This window comes from Anolis carolinensis, chromosome 2 (genome assembly GCF_035594765.1).
Source record: "Anolis carolinensis isolate JA03-04 chromosome 2, rAnoCar3.1.pri, whole genome shotgun sequence".
NCBI classification, from domain to species: Eukaryota; Metazoa; Chordata; class Lepidosauria; order Squamata; family Dactyloidae; genus Anolis; species Anolis carolinensis.
In genome coordinates this window covers 5,840,218-5,854,645 of record NC_085842.1, presented here as the reverse complement: position 1 = coordinate 5,854,645, position 14,428 = coordinate 5,840,218, and the positions used below count along the sequence as shown (strand labels likewise).

The following is a 14,428-nucleotide window of genomic DNA, read 5'->3' as shown; positions in this document are numbered from 1 at the left end:
GACACAATCGCTCCAGAATGCCCCCTCTCGAGTAGCGGAGCTCAACCATCTCCTTGGTTCACTGAGGAGTTGGCAGCGATGAAGCGAAAGAAGAGGGGTCTAGAGTGCGTGTGGCGCTCGAAGTGGAACGAATCAGACCGAACACGGTTGCGCCTCTTTCTGAAGGCGTATGCCGCGGCAATAGATGCTGCAAAGAACACCTTCTTTGCAACTAATATTGCGTCCGCGAGGAACCATCCGGCGGAGCTGTTTCGAGTTGTCAGAGGTTTGTTAAATCCCACCACTCAAGATGGGATCCCTGACAGCTCGGCAGCTCGCTGTGAAGCATTTGCTCGGTTCTTCGCGGATAAAGTCGCTCTGATCCGCTCTGGCTTCGAGGCCATATTAATGGCAGTCTCCGGGGATGTAACACGAGCACCTTCTTGTCCTATTTTGATAGATTCTTTTCAATTAATTGAGCTCGAGGATGCGGACAAGGTGCTTGGAGAGGCGAGGGCCACTACCTGCATCCTAGACCCCTGCCCATCCTGGCTGGTGAGAGAAGCCAGAGGGGGATTGGCCGAGTGGGTGAAGGTGGTGGTGAATGCCTCCCTTAGGGACGGCATTGTTCCAGCGAGCTTCAAATTGGCTGTAATAAAACCGCTGTTGAAAAAGCCATCACTGCACCCCACTCAATTGGATAACTATCGGCCGATTTCCAATCTCCCCTTTTTGGGCAAGGTCGTGGAACGGGTGGTGGCAGCGCAACTCCAGGCATTCTTGGTAGATGCCGATATTCTAGATCCAGCACAGTCTGGCTTCAGGCTGGGGCATGGTACCGAGACAGCCTTGGTCGCCTTAGTCGATGATCTTCGCCGGGAACTGGACAAGGGGAGTGTGTCCTTGCTGGTTCTGCTGGACCTCTCAGCGGCCTTGACCACTGATACCGTTGACCACTGTATCCTTCTGGGATGACTCGCCGGGTTGGGCATTGGAGGCACTGTTCTGCAGTGGCTCCGGTCCTTCCTGGAGGGACGATCCCAAATGGTGTCACTGGGGGACACCTGCTTGGCCCCACAGCCATTGTCCTGTGGGGTCCCGCAGGGGTCGATATTGTCCCCCATGTTGTTTAACATCTACCCTGTTTCCCCGAAAATAAGACAGGGTCTTATATTAATTTTTGCTCCCAAAGATGCACTAGGTCTTATTTTCAGGGGATGTCTTATTTTTCCATGAAGAAGAGCTCACATTTATTGTTGAACAACAAAATGAACATTTATTAAATACTGTAAAGTAGTTGTCATCACAAACCAGCATAACAGACAAACTATGAATCCTATCAAGAATTTCTTGTTACTACCATTATTTACATGTGCAACAATCTATGGTACCTCTTGCAATTTAGGTTTCACAAGGTTTCCACGCTGATTCCTCTCTATTCTAGTTTCAATGTAGTCATGAATGATGAATAATATACTATAATAATAATATGATAATATAATAATAATATAATGATATACAATATATTAATGAGATAATATAATATAGGATATAATAATAACAGAAAATGATAATAATATGGTATTAATAGGATAATATAATAATGGGATATAATAACAGAATAGCATAATAATATAATAATAATAGGATAATAGAATAGAATAATAGAATGGAATAGAATGATATAAAATATATTAATAGGATAATATAAAATGGAATATAATAATAATAACAGAATATGCTAATAATAATAAAATAATAATATGATAATATAATAGAATAATAGTATAGAATATAATGATATAAAATATATTAATAGGGTACTATAAAATGGAATTTAATAATAACAGAATAATAATATAATATGAAAATATAATAGAATAATAATTGAATAATATAATGATATAATAATAATAATAATAGAAAAATATAATATAATGATTTAAAATATATTAATAGGATAATATAATAATGGGATATAATAATAGTAACAGAATATGATGATAATAATATGGCAATAGAATAATAGTATAAAATAATCAGTTTCATGGCATAGGATAGGAAGATGAGAGGAGAATCCCAATGCGTCCTGTACCTTTAAGGAGAGAAGCCTTGGGGAGGAGTGGAAAGCCCTCTTCCTTCCTTCCCTCCCACCCTCCCTTGCCCGGGCTCCAGGAGCCAATCAGAAGCCTCTGGGAAGCAAGGCAGCATGGCCAGGAGGGAGACGGACCGAAGGTTCTTCAAGCCTCTTCAAGCCTCGGCTGGGGGACAGGCAAGGAAAGGCAGGCAGGCAGGGAGGGAGGCACAGAAAGCAAGCACTTTCCCTCCCTCCCTCCCTCCCTCCCTCCGGTGTGTGTATGAGTGCTGGTTCTGCCTGGCAGCCATGCTTCCCAATGGAGCTCTGCTGCAGCCTTAGTTGCTAGGTCTTACTTTCAGGGGAGGCCTTATATTTGGCAATCCCCCCAAACCCCTGCTAGGTCTTATTCTTTGGGGAGGTTTTATTTTCGGGGAAACACGGTACATGAAGCTGCTGGGAGAGATCATCCGGAGTTTCGGGGTGCGGTGTCATCTGTACGCAGATGATGTCCAGCTCTGTCACTCCTTCCCACCTGTCACTAAGGAGGCTGTCCAGGTCCTGAACCGGTGTCTGGCCGCTGTGTCGGACTGGATGGGGGCCAATAAATTGAAATTGAATCCAGACAAGACAGAGGTCCTCCTGGTTAGTCGCAAGGCTGAACAGGGAATAGGGTTACAGCTTGTGTTGGACGGGGTCGCACTCCCCCTAAAGACGCAGGTTCGCAGTCTGGGTGTTCTCCTGGACTCATCGCTGAGCCTGGAGCCTCAGGTTTCAGCGGTGGCCGGGAGAGCCTTCGCACAACTCCGCCTCATGCGCCAGCTGCGCCCGTTCCTTGGGAGGTCTGACTTGACCACGGTGGTCCACGCTCTGGTCACATCCCGGCTGGATTACTGCAACGCACTCTACGTGGGGCTGCCTTTGAAGACGGCCCGGAAGCTCCAGCTGGTTCAGCGTGCAGCAGCCAGGTTAATAACTGGAGCGGCTTACAGGGAGCGTACAACCCCCCTGTTAAGCCAGCTCCACTGGCTGCCGATATGCTACCGAGCCCAATTCAAAGTGCTGGTTTTGACCTACAAAGCCCTAAACGGTTCTGGTCCTGCCTATCTATCCGAACGTATCTCCTCCTATGAGCCCGTTAGAACCTTAAGATCTTCCGGGGAGACCCTGCTCTCGATCCCACCTGCCTCGCAGGCGCGGCTGGTGGGGACGAGGGACAGGGCCTTCTCGGTGGTGGCTCCTCAGCTGTGGAACTCCCTCCCCAGCGATATCCGGAAAACTCCATCCCTCCTGGGATTTAGAAGAAAACTAAAAACTTGGCTCTGCGCCCAGGCATTCAGCGAATAAGCTCATTGGCTGATGTAATCGGGTTGCAAATCTGTAATTGTAGCAGTATTGAATGACTGAGGATGGTGCAATATCGCTGCCTTGCAGCGTTTTAATTTTTGTATACTTTTTATTATGTTTTAATTGTTTTGTTTTATAGTATATTTGTTGTTGGCCCTCGTGGCAGAATGTAAAGCGCTCTGAGTCCCCTCGGGGAGAAGGGCGGGGTATAAATGCATGTAATAAAAAAAAAATGACTCCCACTGACAATGGACCTGGAGCACCTTTGACATATAGAACCCTCATGGCCAATAGAACATACTTGAGGGATTTAGGGGAAATTCACCTTGATTTATAACCGTTGTAGGTACTGGGATGTATAGTTCACCTGCAATCAAAGAGCACTCTAGGCCCGACCAGTGATGGACCTGGAACTAACTTGGCATGCAGAAACCCCATGACCAACAAAACATACTGGAGGTCTTTGGAGGGATTTATAGGAGTTGTAGTTCACCTACATACAAACCCAAACAATGATGGATCTGGACCAAACTTGACATGCATACCAAAAATGCCCACATTTGAATACTGGTGGGGTTTAAGGGGAATTGGCCTGGACATTTTGGAGTTGTACGTAAAGGGATTTATAGTTCTGCTGCAATCAATGAGCACTCTGAACTCCACTGAGGATGAACTTGAACCAAACTTGCCACACAGAGCCCCCATGACCAGCAAGAAATCCTGGAGGTCTTTGGGGAAATTTCACCTTGATTTGAAGGAGTTGTAGTTCACCTACATCCAGAGAGCACTGTGAACCCAAACACCAATGGATCTGGACCTAACTTGGCACACATATCTTATATGCTGGTTTAATTCCTGGAGGAATTTGGAGGGAACTGACCTTCCTTTCTGAGAGTTGTAATTCACCCACAACCAGAGAAATTGTGACCTCCACTGATGGTGGATTGGGTCTAAATTTGGCACACAAAACCACTGGAGAGGTTTGAGGGAACTGACTCACCATGCTGACTCAACCAGAGAGCGCACTGAACCCCACCCATGATACATCTTAAGTAAACTTGCCCACAAACTTTAAGTATAGAATCATAGAATTGTAGTGAATTTCCCTTCTGCAGGTGAACTATACATCCCAGTACCTACAACGGTTATAAATCAAGGTGAATTTCCCCTAAATCCCTCCAGTATGTTCTGTCAGCCATGGGTGTTCGGTGTGTCAAATGTGGTCCAGGTTCATTGTCAGTGGGGGTCACAGTGCTCTGACTTGATGCAGGGTGAACTACAACTTCCATCATATGGAATCAATGCCCCAAACCCCTCCAGTATGTTTAGTTGCAGCTCAGTTCTAGTCTGTTTGCTATGCAGAGTTGAAAAGAATAGGAAAGGGTTAAGGTAGAGGCAGTGGGCGGAGTCATGCAAATTCAACAGCAGTGGAAAGAGAGAGGAACCCTGGGATGCCTGCCTGTGGTCCAGGAAACACATAAAATCTAGGATGAAATGGTCCCCAAATCCTTGGGTGGTGGGCCGTAGTGTTTGGGGAGGACATTGGCAGGGTCTGGGCTACATGTTCATGGCACATTTCCGTAGCTGCTTCTAACACAAGCAGCTACGGAAGCTGTTTATGCAAAGACCAATTTTTCTCTCCAAAAACTGACAGCACTTTTCATCTTGCAAAAGTACAGGCAATCAGCAGTTAGAAATGAAAACAAGTCATCCAATCAATTTCTCACAATAAAATCAGGGAGGGCCAGATGAGGATGCTGTTGGGTCATTTTCTGTCCCATTTCCTTCCCGTTTCCATTATTTGCAGTAGGCTTGAGCACAGAAGACCTGCAGCCCAGAAATTCTGGCATCCCTCAATGTATGATGGTCACAATGCTTACTTGATTAATAAATAATAATAATAATAATAATAATAATAATAATAATAATAATAAAAAATTTATTATATCCCGCCCCATCTCCCCGAGGGGACTCGGGGGGGGGGGGCTCACAACAATAATAAAAACAGTGACAAATTACACATTGTAAAATCAAACATGAAAAGCAGTCATACAATCAATACATACATCACATGTTAAAAACAAGGAGATAAAACAGTTCTAGGCCGAAATAGAGGGCTTCTGTAGCTTCGTGGCAGAATTCACTCTGATGTGTCACTTAAAACATCACATTGAACAAAAATAGAGAGGATTGGTTTCTATTATCTCAAACTATTTTTTTAAAAGAGTTTTAGGGTGCATCTATTCCGTAAATCAGAGCTTTCCAAACATTTCATGTTGATGACACACATTTTAGACATATATCAATTTGCTACTCAGTAATTCAGTTTTTTTCATAAATTGTAATAATGAAATGGATAGGGACACAATTTATCTCATGAAAGTCTTTCATTTATATTTTAAACAAATATATGCTTTATTGGGTTGCTGCGCATTTTCCGGGCTGTATGGCCATGTTCCAGGAGCATTCTCTCCTGACGTTTTGCCCATATCTATGGCAGGAATCCTCAGAGGTTTCCATTAAGTTTATTTCACAGACTTCAAGGTTTTCACTATGTTTGCGCAACACCTCTACATACTGCAGCTGACACATTAACATGTCCCAACACACGTTTGAAAAGTTCAACTGTAGATCAATGCAGTTTTACACCATTATTAGGACTCCGTACTTTGGAAATCTAGGATATATAGTATTTATATTCCGCCCTTCTCTCTCACCCCGAAGGGGTCTCAGGGTGGATCACATTATATACATATAGGGCAAACATTCAATGTTCCTATACACCTAGAACCGAGAAGCAATTTAACCTTCTCCCGAGGTGACCTTCGATTCTGGCCACAGGGAGGAGCAGCTGCTTCATCATCCACTATGATGACACTTCCTCATTCCAATGTCGTAAATTAGTTAAATTTGCCTCCCCACAACTTCTGTTCGGTCGTCATACAACATGTAGTCTTGTCTGTCTCATTGTCATGTTTCACAATGGTAGAAAAGCACTAATAAAGTCACTTAAAAATTGCCTCTCCACTTTATAAGTGGTACCTTATTTCCTACTTGATAGATGCAACTATCTTTCGGGTTACTAGGTCAGCAACAAGCAGGGGCTATTTTTTATTTTTTAATTGACGGGTGCTCGCCCCGCCGTGGTATGGTTTCGAAATCACTCTCACCTCATGGTCAGAGTGATTTATTGCAGCAGGCTGTTCACCAGCCTGCACCACAGCCCAGCCCAGGCTATGTAATTCTATACCACCTTTCTCACCCCTGTGGGGACTCAAAGCAGATTACAACATAATAAATGGAAAATACCAAACTCAATTCACATAGATATCTGAGAACACCTCTGCTATCAGAGGTGGGGTTAGAGGCACAGGACACCATGAAAGTGGAAATGCATACATTACATTCAGGACCAAATCTCTCCAATACAAACATTCTTACAAATCTGAATTTGTGACATCAAGTGAAAGACCCTGAAGAAATGCTTAAAAGGCACAGCAGTATCCAATACGTAGGCGGATCCACTCTTCCTCTCTTCTTTATGAGGCAGAAGAGGAAGGAGACTGCGGAGACACACACACACACACACACATATAGGCAAAGGTAAAGGTTTCCCCCTGACATTAAGTCCAGTCGTGTCTGACTCTGGGGTTGGTGCTCATCTCTGTTTCAAAGCTGAAGAGCCGGCGTTGTCCGTAGACGTTTCCAAGGTCATGTGGCCACCGGCATGACTGCATGGAGCGCCAGTTACACTACAGGGAGACAAAACAGGGAAATGCTTTAGAATGAGGGCAGGAGGATGAATCCCAAAGATTCGATCCAGGCTAAAGGGGCCTCAATCAGCAACTAGAGACATTTGTGAGTTGTAGCAGAAAAAGGGAGCATGTCCCTAGTAGAATACAGCAGAAATGGGCTCTGGGATTTCTTCCAGCCCACGTTCCCTTGTCACCAGAGTTGAGTATAACACATAAAGAAGAAACTCATAAGTTCCAGAGACACTTTTATTGGTTTTACTTTTATTGCACCTATCTCTCAATATAGACTCAAGGCAGCTACTTCAGAGTGATGGAAGGGGCAGGACAGGACCTCAGAATGTCTTCAAAGACGTAAGGCAGTGGTTCTCAACCTGTGTGTCTCCAGTTGTTTTGGCCTACAACTCCCAGAAATCCCAGCCAGTTTACCAGCTGTTAGGATTTCTGGGAGTTGGGGGCCAAAACATCTGGGGACTCACAGATTGAGAACCACTGACGTAAAGGGAAGGGAGATTTCAGGATTAGAAGTGAAAAACATTCATAATCTGATACGTGCAAAGTGGTGGAAGGTGGAGGCTGTTTTCTTTCCTTACAAAATAAAGTCAACAGGAAAGGAAAATGCTCTTCTTATCCTGAAGAGCATCCACTTTCCTGTCTCCTTTCCATGAGGATTTTAATGGATGTTCCAAAGTACCATTTGGCTACCCCTCCACCTGTACCACAAATACACCTCTGCCCTGTGCCACAACACCAATCTCTTCCTTCTGGACTTATTTTCCTTCAAGGCTGAGGGGGTCTCTGTGAGTTTGGGGGAGAAATTGTTCATCAAATAAGGACTGGACATTGGATTCTCTGTCTCAAGGCTTGACCCTCTTCTCCCCATTGCCCCCCTGCCCCCAATTTACCTGTTTCGGTGCTACCAGAACTGCCAGATGAACACAATGCTATTGGAAAGAGAGAGAAGAGAAAGTATATTACTCATAGAAGCATTTAATGAGAGCCTAAGAGCTGCATTGTAAGAAGAAGACCAAGTAGGTTGTCTAGGAATAGACCCAAGGAAGCATTTAATCCTCTCTGGGCAGTGGCCAAGCTTGGCAATGAGCGGTGTCCCTACTGACTGGCTTCATGGCATCCACAGTGGATTCTATGGATCTCATTTCAGTCTCCAGCTGCTCTTTGGCTCTAAGATGCCGGGTGAGAGCTGACTGTGCCTTTCAGTCCCCACCTGGAGTTTGGTTTCAGAACCCTTGTAGATACCAAAAATCTATTATGTACACAGTAAAATACCAGATTTCATCCTCCCCTGCCCAAAATATGTGTGTGTGTGTGTGTGGGGGGGGGGGGGTAAGTGTGACTATTATACAGTGACAACTATTATGAAGTGAAAAAGGCCCCTGTTGAGACCCCTGTTGAGGTAAACCCTAAGTCTAAAGTTTAGGACAGAGGCCAGGTCAATGACCTTGGAGGGCCTTAGTTTGGGGACCCCTGATTTAGACAATCTTATAAGAACATAGGTAAGCAAAGAGACCTCCAAAGACCATAGGTAAGGAAAGGGACCCTCAAAGGCCATCTAGATGATCTCATAAGGCCATCAGAAAACCATAGATAAGGAAAGGGACCCTCAAAAACCATCTAGATGGTTTCATAAGACCATAGGTAAAGAAAGGTGCCCCCAAAGGCCATCTAGAAAATCTCATAAAACCATAGGTAAGGAAAGGGACCCTCAAAGGCCATCTAGACAGTCTCATAGGACCATAGGTAATGAAAGTGACCTCCAAAAGCCGTCTAGATGGTCTCATAAGGCCGTAGCTAAGCAATGAGACCTTCAAAGACCATCTAGACAATCTCATAAGGCCATAGATAAGCAAAGAGACTTCCAAAGACCAAGTAGACTTAGGCCAACCCTAAGTCTAAAGTTTAGGAAAGGGGCCTTGGAGGGCCGCATCTGGCCCCCAGGCCTTAGTTTGGGGACCCTTGCTCTAGCCCAACCGCCCTTCTTCCCTTTTTGTGCTATGGGGCCACAGCCCCTAAAAAGGCAGTCACACCCTTAATTCACCCACCAGGCGACTGAATTATGGGTTCAACTATTATGCGAAGACAACCAGAGTGCCGCTTTTGCCTTCCCCAAAAGGCGGTGCGACTATTATGTGATGAAATGTGGTAGTGTTTGTTTTTGGAATTTATTTTGAAGACATGTGGAATCTGTGGATATAGAATTTGTGGATTTGGGAAGACTGACTGTATAGAGTCCGTCTCCTGAACAAGAAGATGTCAGAAAACCTAGATAGGAGAGAGTGTTTTCCTTTCTCTTCTCTAGACCTCAAAGAAGGTTAGGTGAGAAAGCTTTGGGGAATGGTATGGATCCAAGAGGACCCTTGACCTAGAAGTGTAACTTTTCTTTCTATGCCTCTTTCCTTTGCCATTCATTCTCTCTGAGTGGGGGTTCACTTACATGTACGTTCCTCAGAGTTATGGGAATCTTTCTCACTTGCTGAAAAGGGAAGAAAAGACAGGGGTTAGTTTTTCAAGCAGGAAATACTTAGGGATTCTAGATATTTTCCTCAGGGCAGATGTGCAGATGCATATCAACAATCCTAACTTCTTTCACAGATAAAAATGTGGTGCCTTGCCATTTCAATGCCCACCATAAAGACTCCTCCAAAACACCTTTTTCTCTCTCTGAGAACTTTGCTGTAAGAAAAAACTGAATCTGATCAAATGAATGTATGTAGCTGGGCTTCTTTCCACATCAACATTTTTTCTGGAATTTCCATCCATTATTCACTGTCTTCAGATTTTCCTGAAGTGGTTTTATTTCTTCAGTTATTATGGGCCTGGGACTCTTGTTTTGATTGTTATTAAATTGTCCCTCATTTCAGAGCTCCTTCCCTCTTGGTCTTTACCATGTCTAAGGTTTTTAATCCTCCCAATATCCTTTTTATCCTGTGTCTCTAGTTGGAAACATCACTCTCATTCTCTATGCTCAACCACCTCTTTGTTTGTTTATTTGTTTGATTGCATGCTGCAAGTTGCTTTGGTTGAGAGAAATTGCGAGACTCCCTCCTGGGCACACAGAAGACTGGGGAACTTGGAAGGTGCTGAAGAGACGGTGCTCTGTCCTCACAAGACGCAGAGCCAACCTTAAGAAATGGGGCCACAAAGTGGAGTCCACAACATGTGAGTGTGAAGAAGAGGAAACCACAGAGCACCTATTACAATGCAGCCTGAGCCCTGCCACATGCACAACGGAGGACCTTCTTAGAGCAACACCAGAGACACTCCAAGTGGCCAGCTTCTGGTAAAAGGACATTTAGTACCATGCCAAATTTTTAACTTTGTGTTTTGAAATACATTACAACTGCATCCTCAGTTCGCTTCTGATACAATATATAAAACCACCTCTTCCTTCCAGAATCTTGTTGATTATTTCATATTCCTTGACATCTTACTTCAGTTGCCAGCTAATTATTCCCCAACTACTCTGGTTTAACTCTACTAAAATTCAATTATCAAGCAGGGAGGATGGTGGAAAGACAACACTATGCTGCCATCTCCCAGGGCTGCAGACTGTCCAGTTTGGTCTTAAGAATAGCCTTAAAGGAACTCAACAAGTTTTACTTCAGCAAAGTTTAAAGTAGCAAAATCAAATTCTCAAAAGCAAGTCCACAACAGGCAAGTTCACAAAAGAAGGCAAAAGTTTCTTGGCCGAGCAAGGTAGAATCTTTGGTAATTTCTTCTCAAGGCAAAAACACAAAGGCGAGGCTACGTGCTGGAACAGATACAGGGTCAAAGGCTAGGTAACTGGATCTGTTGCTTCCAGCGATGGCTGTATTCCCGGCTCCTGATTTATAGCCTTCAGCCCAGAGCACATGTGTCTCTAGGGAGTGATCTGATTGCTGTGTGTCTTTTCAGCAATCCCAGTGGACCTATTCCTTGCTTGTTGCTCCCTTTTTCGTTCTTGAAAAGTTGGAGCAACCAGTGTGCCTCCCTCCTCTTCTTCTTCCTCCGGAGCAGGCCTGACCATCTGCCCAAAATCCCCAGCCCCTTCCTCTTCAGCCTTATCTTCCAACTCCTCCTCAGAGGCAGAAGAGGAAGACACAACACAAGCCACCCCACCCACTTTTCTAGCTCTTCATTTTATTTATTTATTTGCCCTATTTCTATCTTGCTTTTTTCTACCCCTGAAGGGGACTCAAGGAGGCTTACATGTGGCAACCATTCAATGCCATTAATACATACAAATTAAGCTTAAAATAGATTGAGTTAAAAATACATCTTAACATTTTAAAACATTAAGACTTACCTTCCTCAGTGCTGGCGAACCCTTCATCGCTTTCTGAAAAACAAAGGAAACATGGGGCCAGTTGTTGTGGCATCTAGGTGTTTTCCTCTTTTTTCTCAAAGCTCTGGATGTTTTGCCAAATTTGGAATGAAGTAGCCCTCATTGCTCTCACGTTAGGATCACCCAATTTGTGGGAGGAGAAATTGGGGGAGAAGTCAAAATAAACCTTTTGGGCAATTTCCCTTTTGCTCCCCAAGCAAGAAGGTTTGGTTGTAAGCTACTGCTTTTCAAAAAAAATAAAATAGTCTTTTAGGGTACCCTTTTCCTCCCTTCCATGATTTGACTGTGACCTGTGTTGGGAGGGCCAGTGGTGTTGGGAATTGTGAGAGTTGTAGTCCAAAACACCAGCTGAGCCTTTGCTGCTGCTGTTCCAAATGGGATTCCCTCCCACCCCTTTTCTCTCTCTCCCTCTCTGCTGTTAGAAATTGTGGGCGTGTTAGTGTGAGAATGTGACAGGCGTGTTAGCATGAGAATGAGAGCAACCATGAGAATTCTTTAAGTGCCTCACCAATGCCACCCGATGTGGGGATCTTCTACTGGCCTACTATGTCATCAAATACAGGGATCCCATTGGGGTTCCTTTTTAACATTCTAATTCATTGCTCAAGGGTCAGTGAATTATTCCCCTACTATTCTAGTTTAACCTTCTTAAAATTCAAATATTAAATGGGGGGGGGGGGGTGGCAGAAGAATACAGTTACATCACCATCTTCCAGGGCTACAAACCATCTCATCTCACTGGTTTACCTTTCTCTTTGTGCCTTTTTCCTTCATAATTTATTCTACCCTTTGAGCAGAGTGTGATTCACTTACCTTCCCTAGAAGAGCTGGATTTTTTATCACTTCCTAAAAAGAGGGAAAAGGCAAGAGGGTCAGTTTTTTCGGCAGTGAAATCCCCACCCTCTGTTCATGGCCTTTGGAAAGGCTGTGTCTCTCCTAGGTCTGTACAATGTCTCTTTAGCCATGTGAGTAGGTGTTTAAGGGCTCGTCCAGACAAAACCTTTATCCCAAGAGCTCCCGCAGAAATCAGAAGGGTGGCCAGACGCCATTCCTTGTAAATCCAGAATCAATCGCTACAAAAAGCAAAAAACGCTAGATTTCCAAGTGCAGACATATCACAGTTTTTAGCTGAATATCCGGATCTTCAAATGTCTGTATGTCCCTGCAACTGGAAATCACGACATTTTTAATCTGTGTTTGTTCCTGGGTTTTAGATGTTTGTTCCTGGTTGGTCAGTTCCTAAAAAGAAGGTGACACTTGAATAGAAGGCAAAAACCCAGCATACCACAGGAGCCAGTGTGCCTTAGTAGTTTGAAATTGGTCTACAAGGCTGGAGACTAGGGTTTGGCTCACCAATCAGCCATGAAACCCAGTAGGGACCCTTAGTCAAGTCCCACTCTCTCAGCCTCAGAGAAGGGCCATGGCAAACTTCTTCTGAACAAATCTTGCCCCACAACCCTGCAATAGGGTTGTCTTTGGGTCACCATAGATTGGAAACGACTTGAAGACACATAACAAACCCATGCCCCGCAGGTATAGCTCAGATTTCAGGTTCTACTCCAAAAAGCAAGTGTACTTACTAGAATTAATTTTCTTCACTTAGAAGAAACAGTATTTTATTTATCCAGTTATTTCTTTTATTCATTTACACCATGCAATCAAGAAAGCTTTGAAATAATATGCTTCTCAGAGTTGAAATGTAATTAAATTTATCCTTAAATAGCTCTAAAAGAGCTAATCTGCAAAGGCATATGCCTTCCAAAATCAAGATCCCTCTTATTGAGTGAGTACAACAGCTCGTGCATGTTTCAGATCACTTTGTGATTATATTCCATAAAAACTGGTCAAATCACACATCTATGGTGGATAGGTTCTCACACTTTGTGTGAATGGCTGAGTGAGGACGTAAAACCCTGGTTTTCATAGTCCTAATCTAATGTTCACATCACTACTCCACACTGGCTCTGAAATACACTAGTGGAACTCAATTGCCCAGAAATACTATGACCAAGTGAGAGCCCTTCAATCAGAGATAGGCAAACATGGAAGGCCAGGGGGCTGCATAGGAACCCCAGGAGACCCTGGAGGACTGCATTTCTCCACTGCCCTTCTAGAGAGGACGAGAGGGCAGTTTCCACAAGCCTTAGAGCCTTCCTGGATGATTTTGCTCTGTTACAAAAAAAAAGCCTGTCCTTGGCCTAAACTCTTGGACATATAGATGTAAGTACATGTCTCAGTTCAACCATCTCATGCCCATTCCTGCCTCAGTCATTTGGAGTAAAGATGCAACGGGAAAGCAACACTCACCCGAGACTACTTTGTAGTCATATTGACATTTTTCTGCAGAGACAAAATCAGGGATTTAAACCCATAAAAGTACAACTCCCTCCCTCAGCCTGGCTCACTCTGCACTTGACCACTGGGGCCAGATGTCTGTCTTTGGGATCTACATCCAAGGGGTACAGACTGGTTGGAAACAATATATGTTTCCTGGGCTCTTTCTATGAGGGGGCTGAATAGCTACTAGGGCTGTACACAATTATTGTTAGTCCTTGTAAGTCAGATCAAATTGATTAAATTTGTACTTACAACATGGTATTTGATGCATGGGCGTGGGCATGAGCCAAACAAAAGATTTAAGAATAAAAACTTACCCAATACTTTTTTGTTTGCATTTTGTAAACCTCGGAAGTCTCCCAAAGTCCGTTTCATTTTCAGCGAAGAAATCCCTAAATGGAAATTCTATTGGTTAATATGACAGACATTCAATGAGATAGGTGTTATGGTGTGTTATGTGTATGTGTGTGTGTGTGAAAGTTGGGGAGAGTGGTCTCTTGTTATCTTGTGTCATTGTATAGAGAATTCAAGGAGCTAGCTCTTGTAGTTTTTTTATAAAAAAAGTTCTTTATAAAAACTTTGAAAATTTCCCAAAAT

General features: G+C 43.8%; 1 protein-coding gene and 1 long non-coding RNA gene across 3 annotated transcripts in view; both read right to left on the bottom strand.

Moving 5' to 3' along the window:
• Positions 1 to 14,428, bottom strand: part of LOC103282626 (major histocompatibility complex class I-related gene protein-like) — a 233,254-nt gene that overhangs the window by 186,649 nt on the left and 32,177 nt on the right. The gene's annotated exons all lie outside the window — the stretch shown is intronic.
• Positions 8,040 to 12,254, bottom strand: LOC134297168 (uncharacterized). The gene is made up of 3 exons (XR_010003935.1): positions 11,456 to 12,254; positions 9,605 to 9,643; positions 8,040 to 8,096 (listed from the first exon to the last, which is right to left on the bottom strand). It is a non-coding gene; the product is annotated as an uncharacterized LOC134297168 (long non-coding RNA).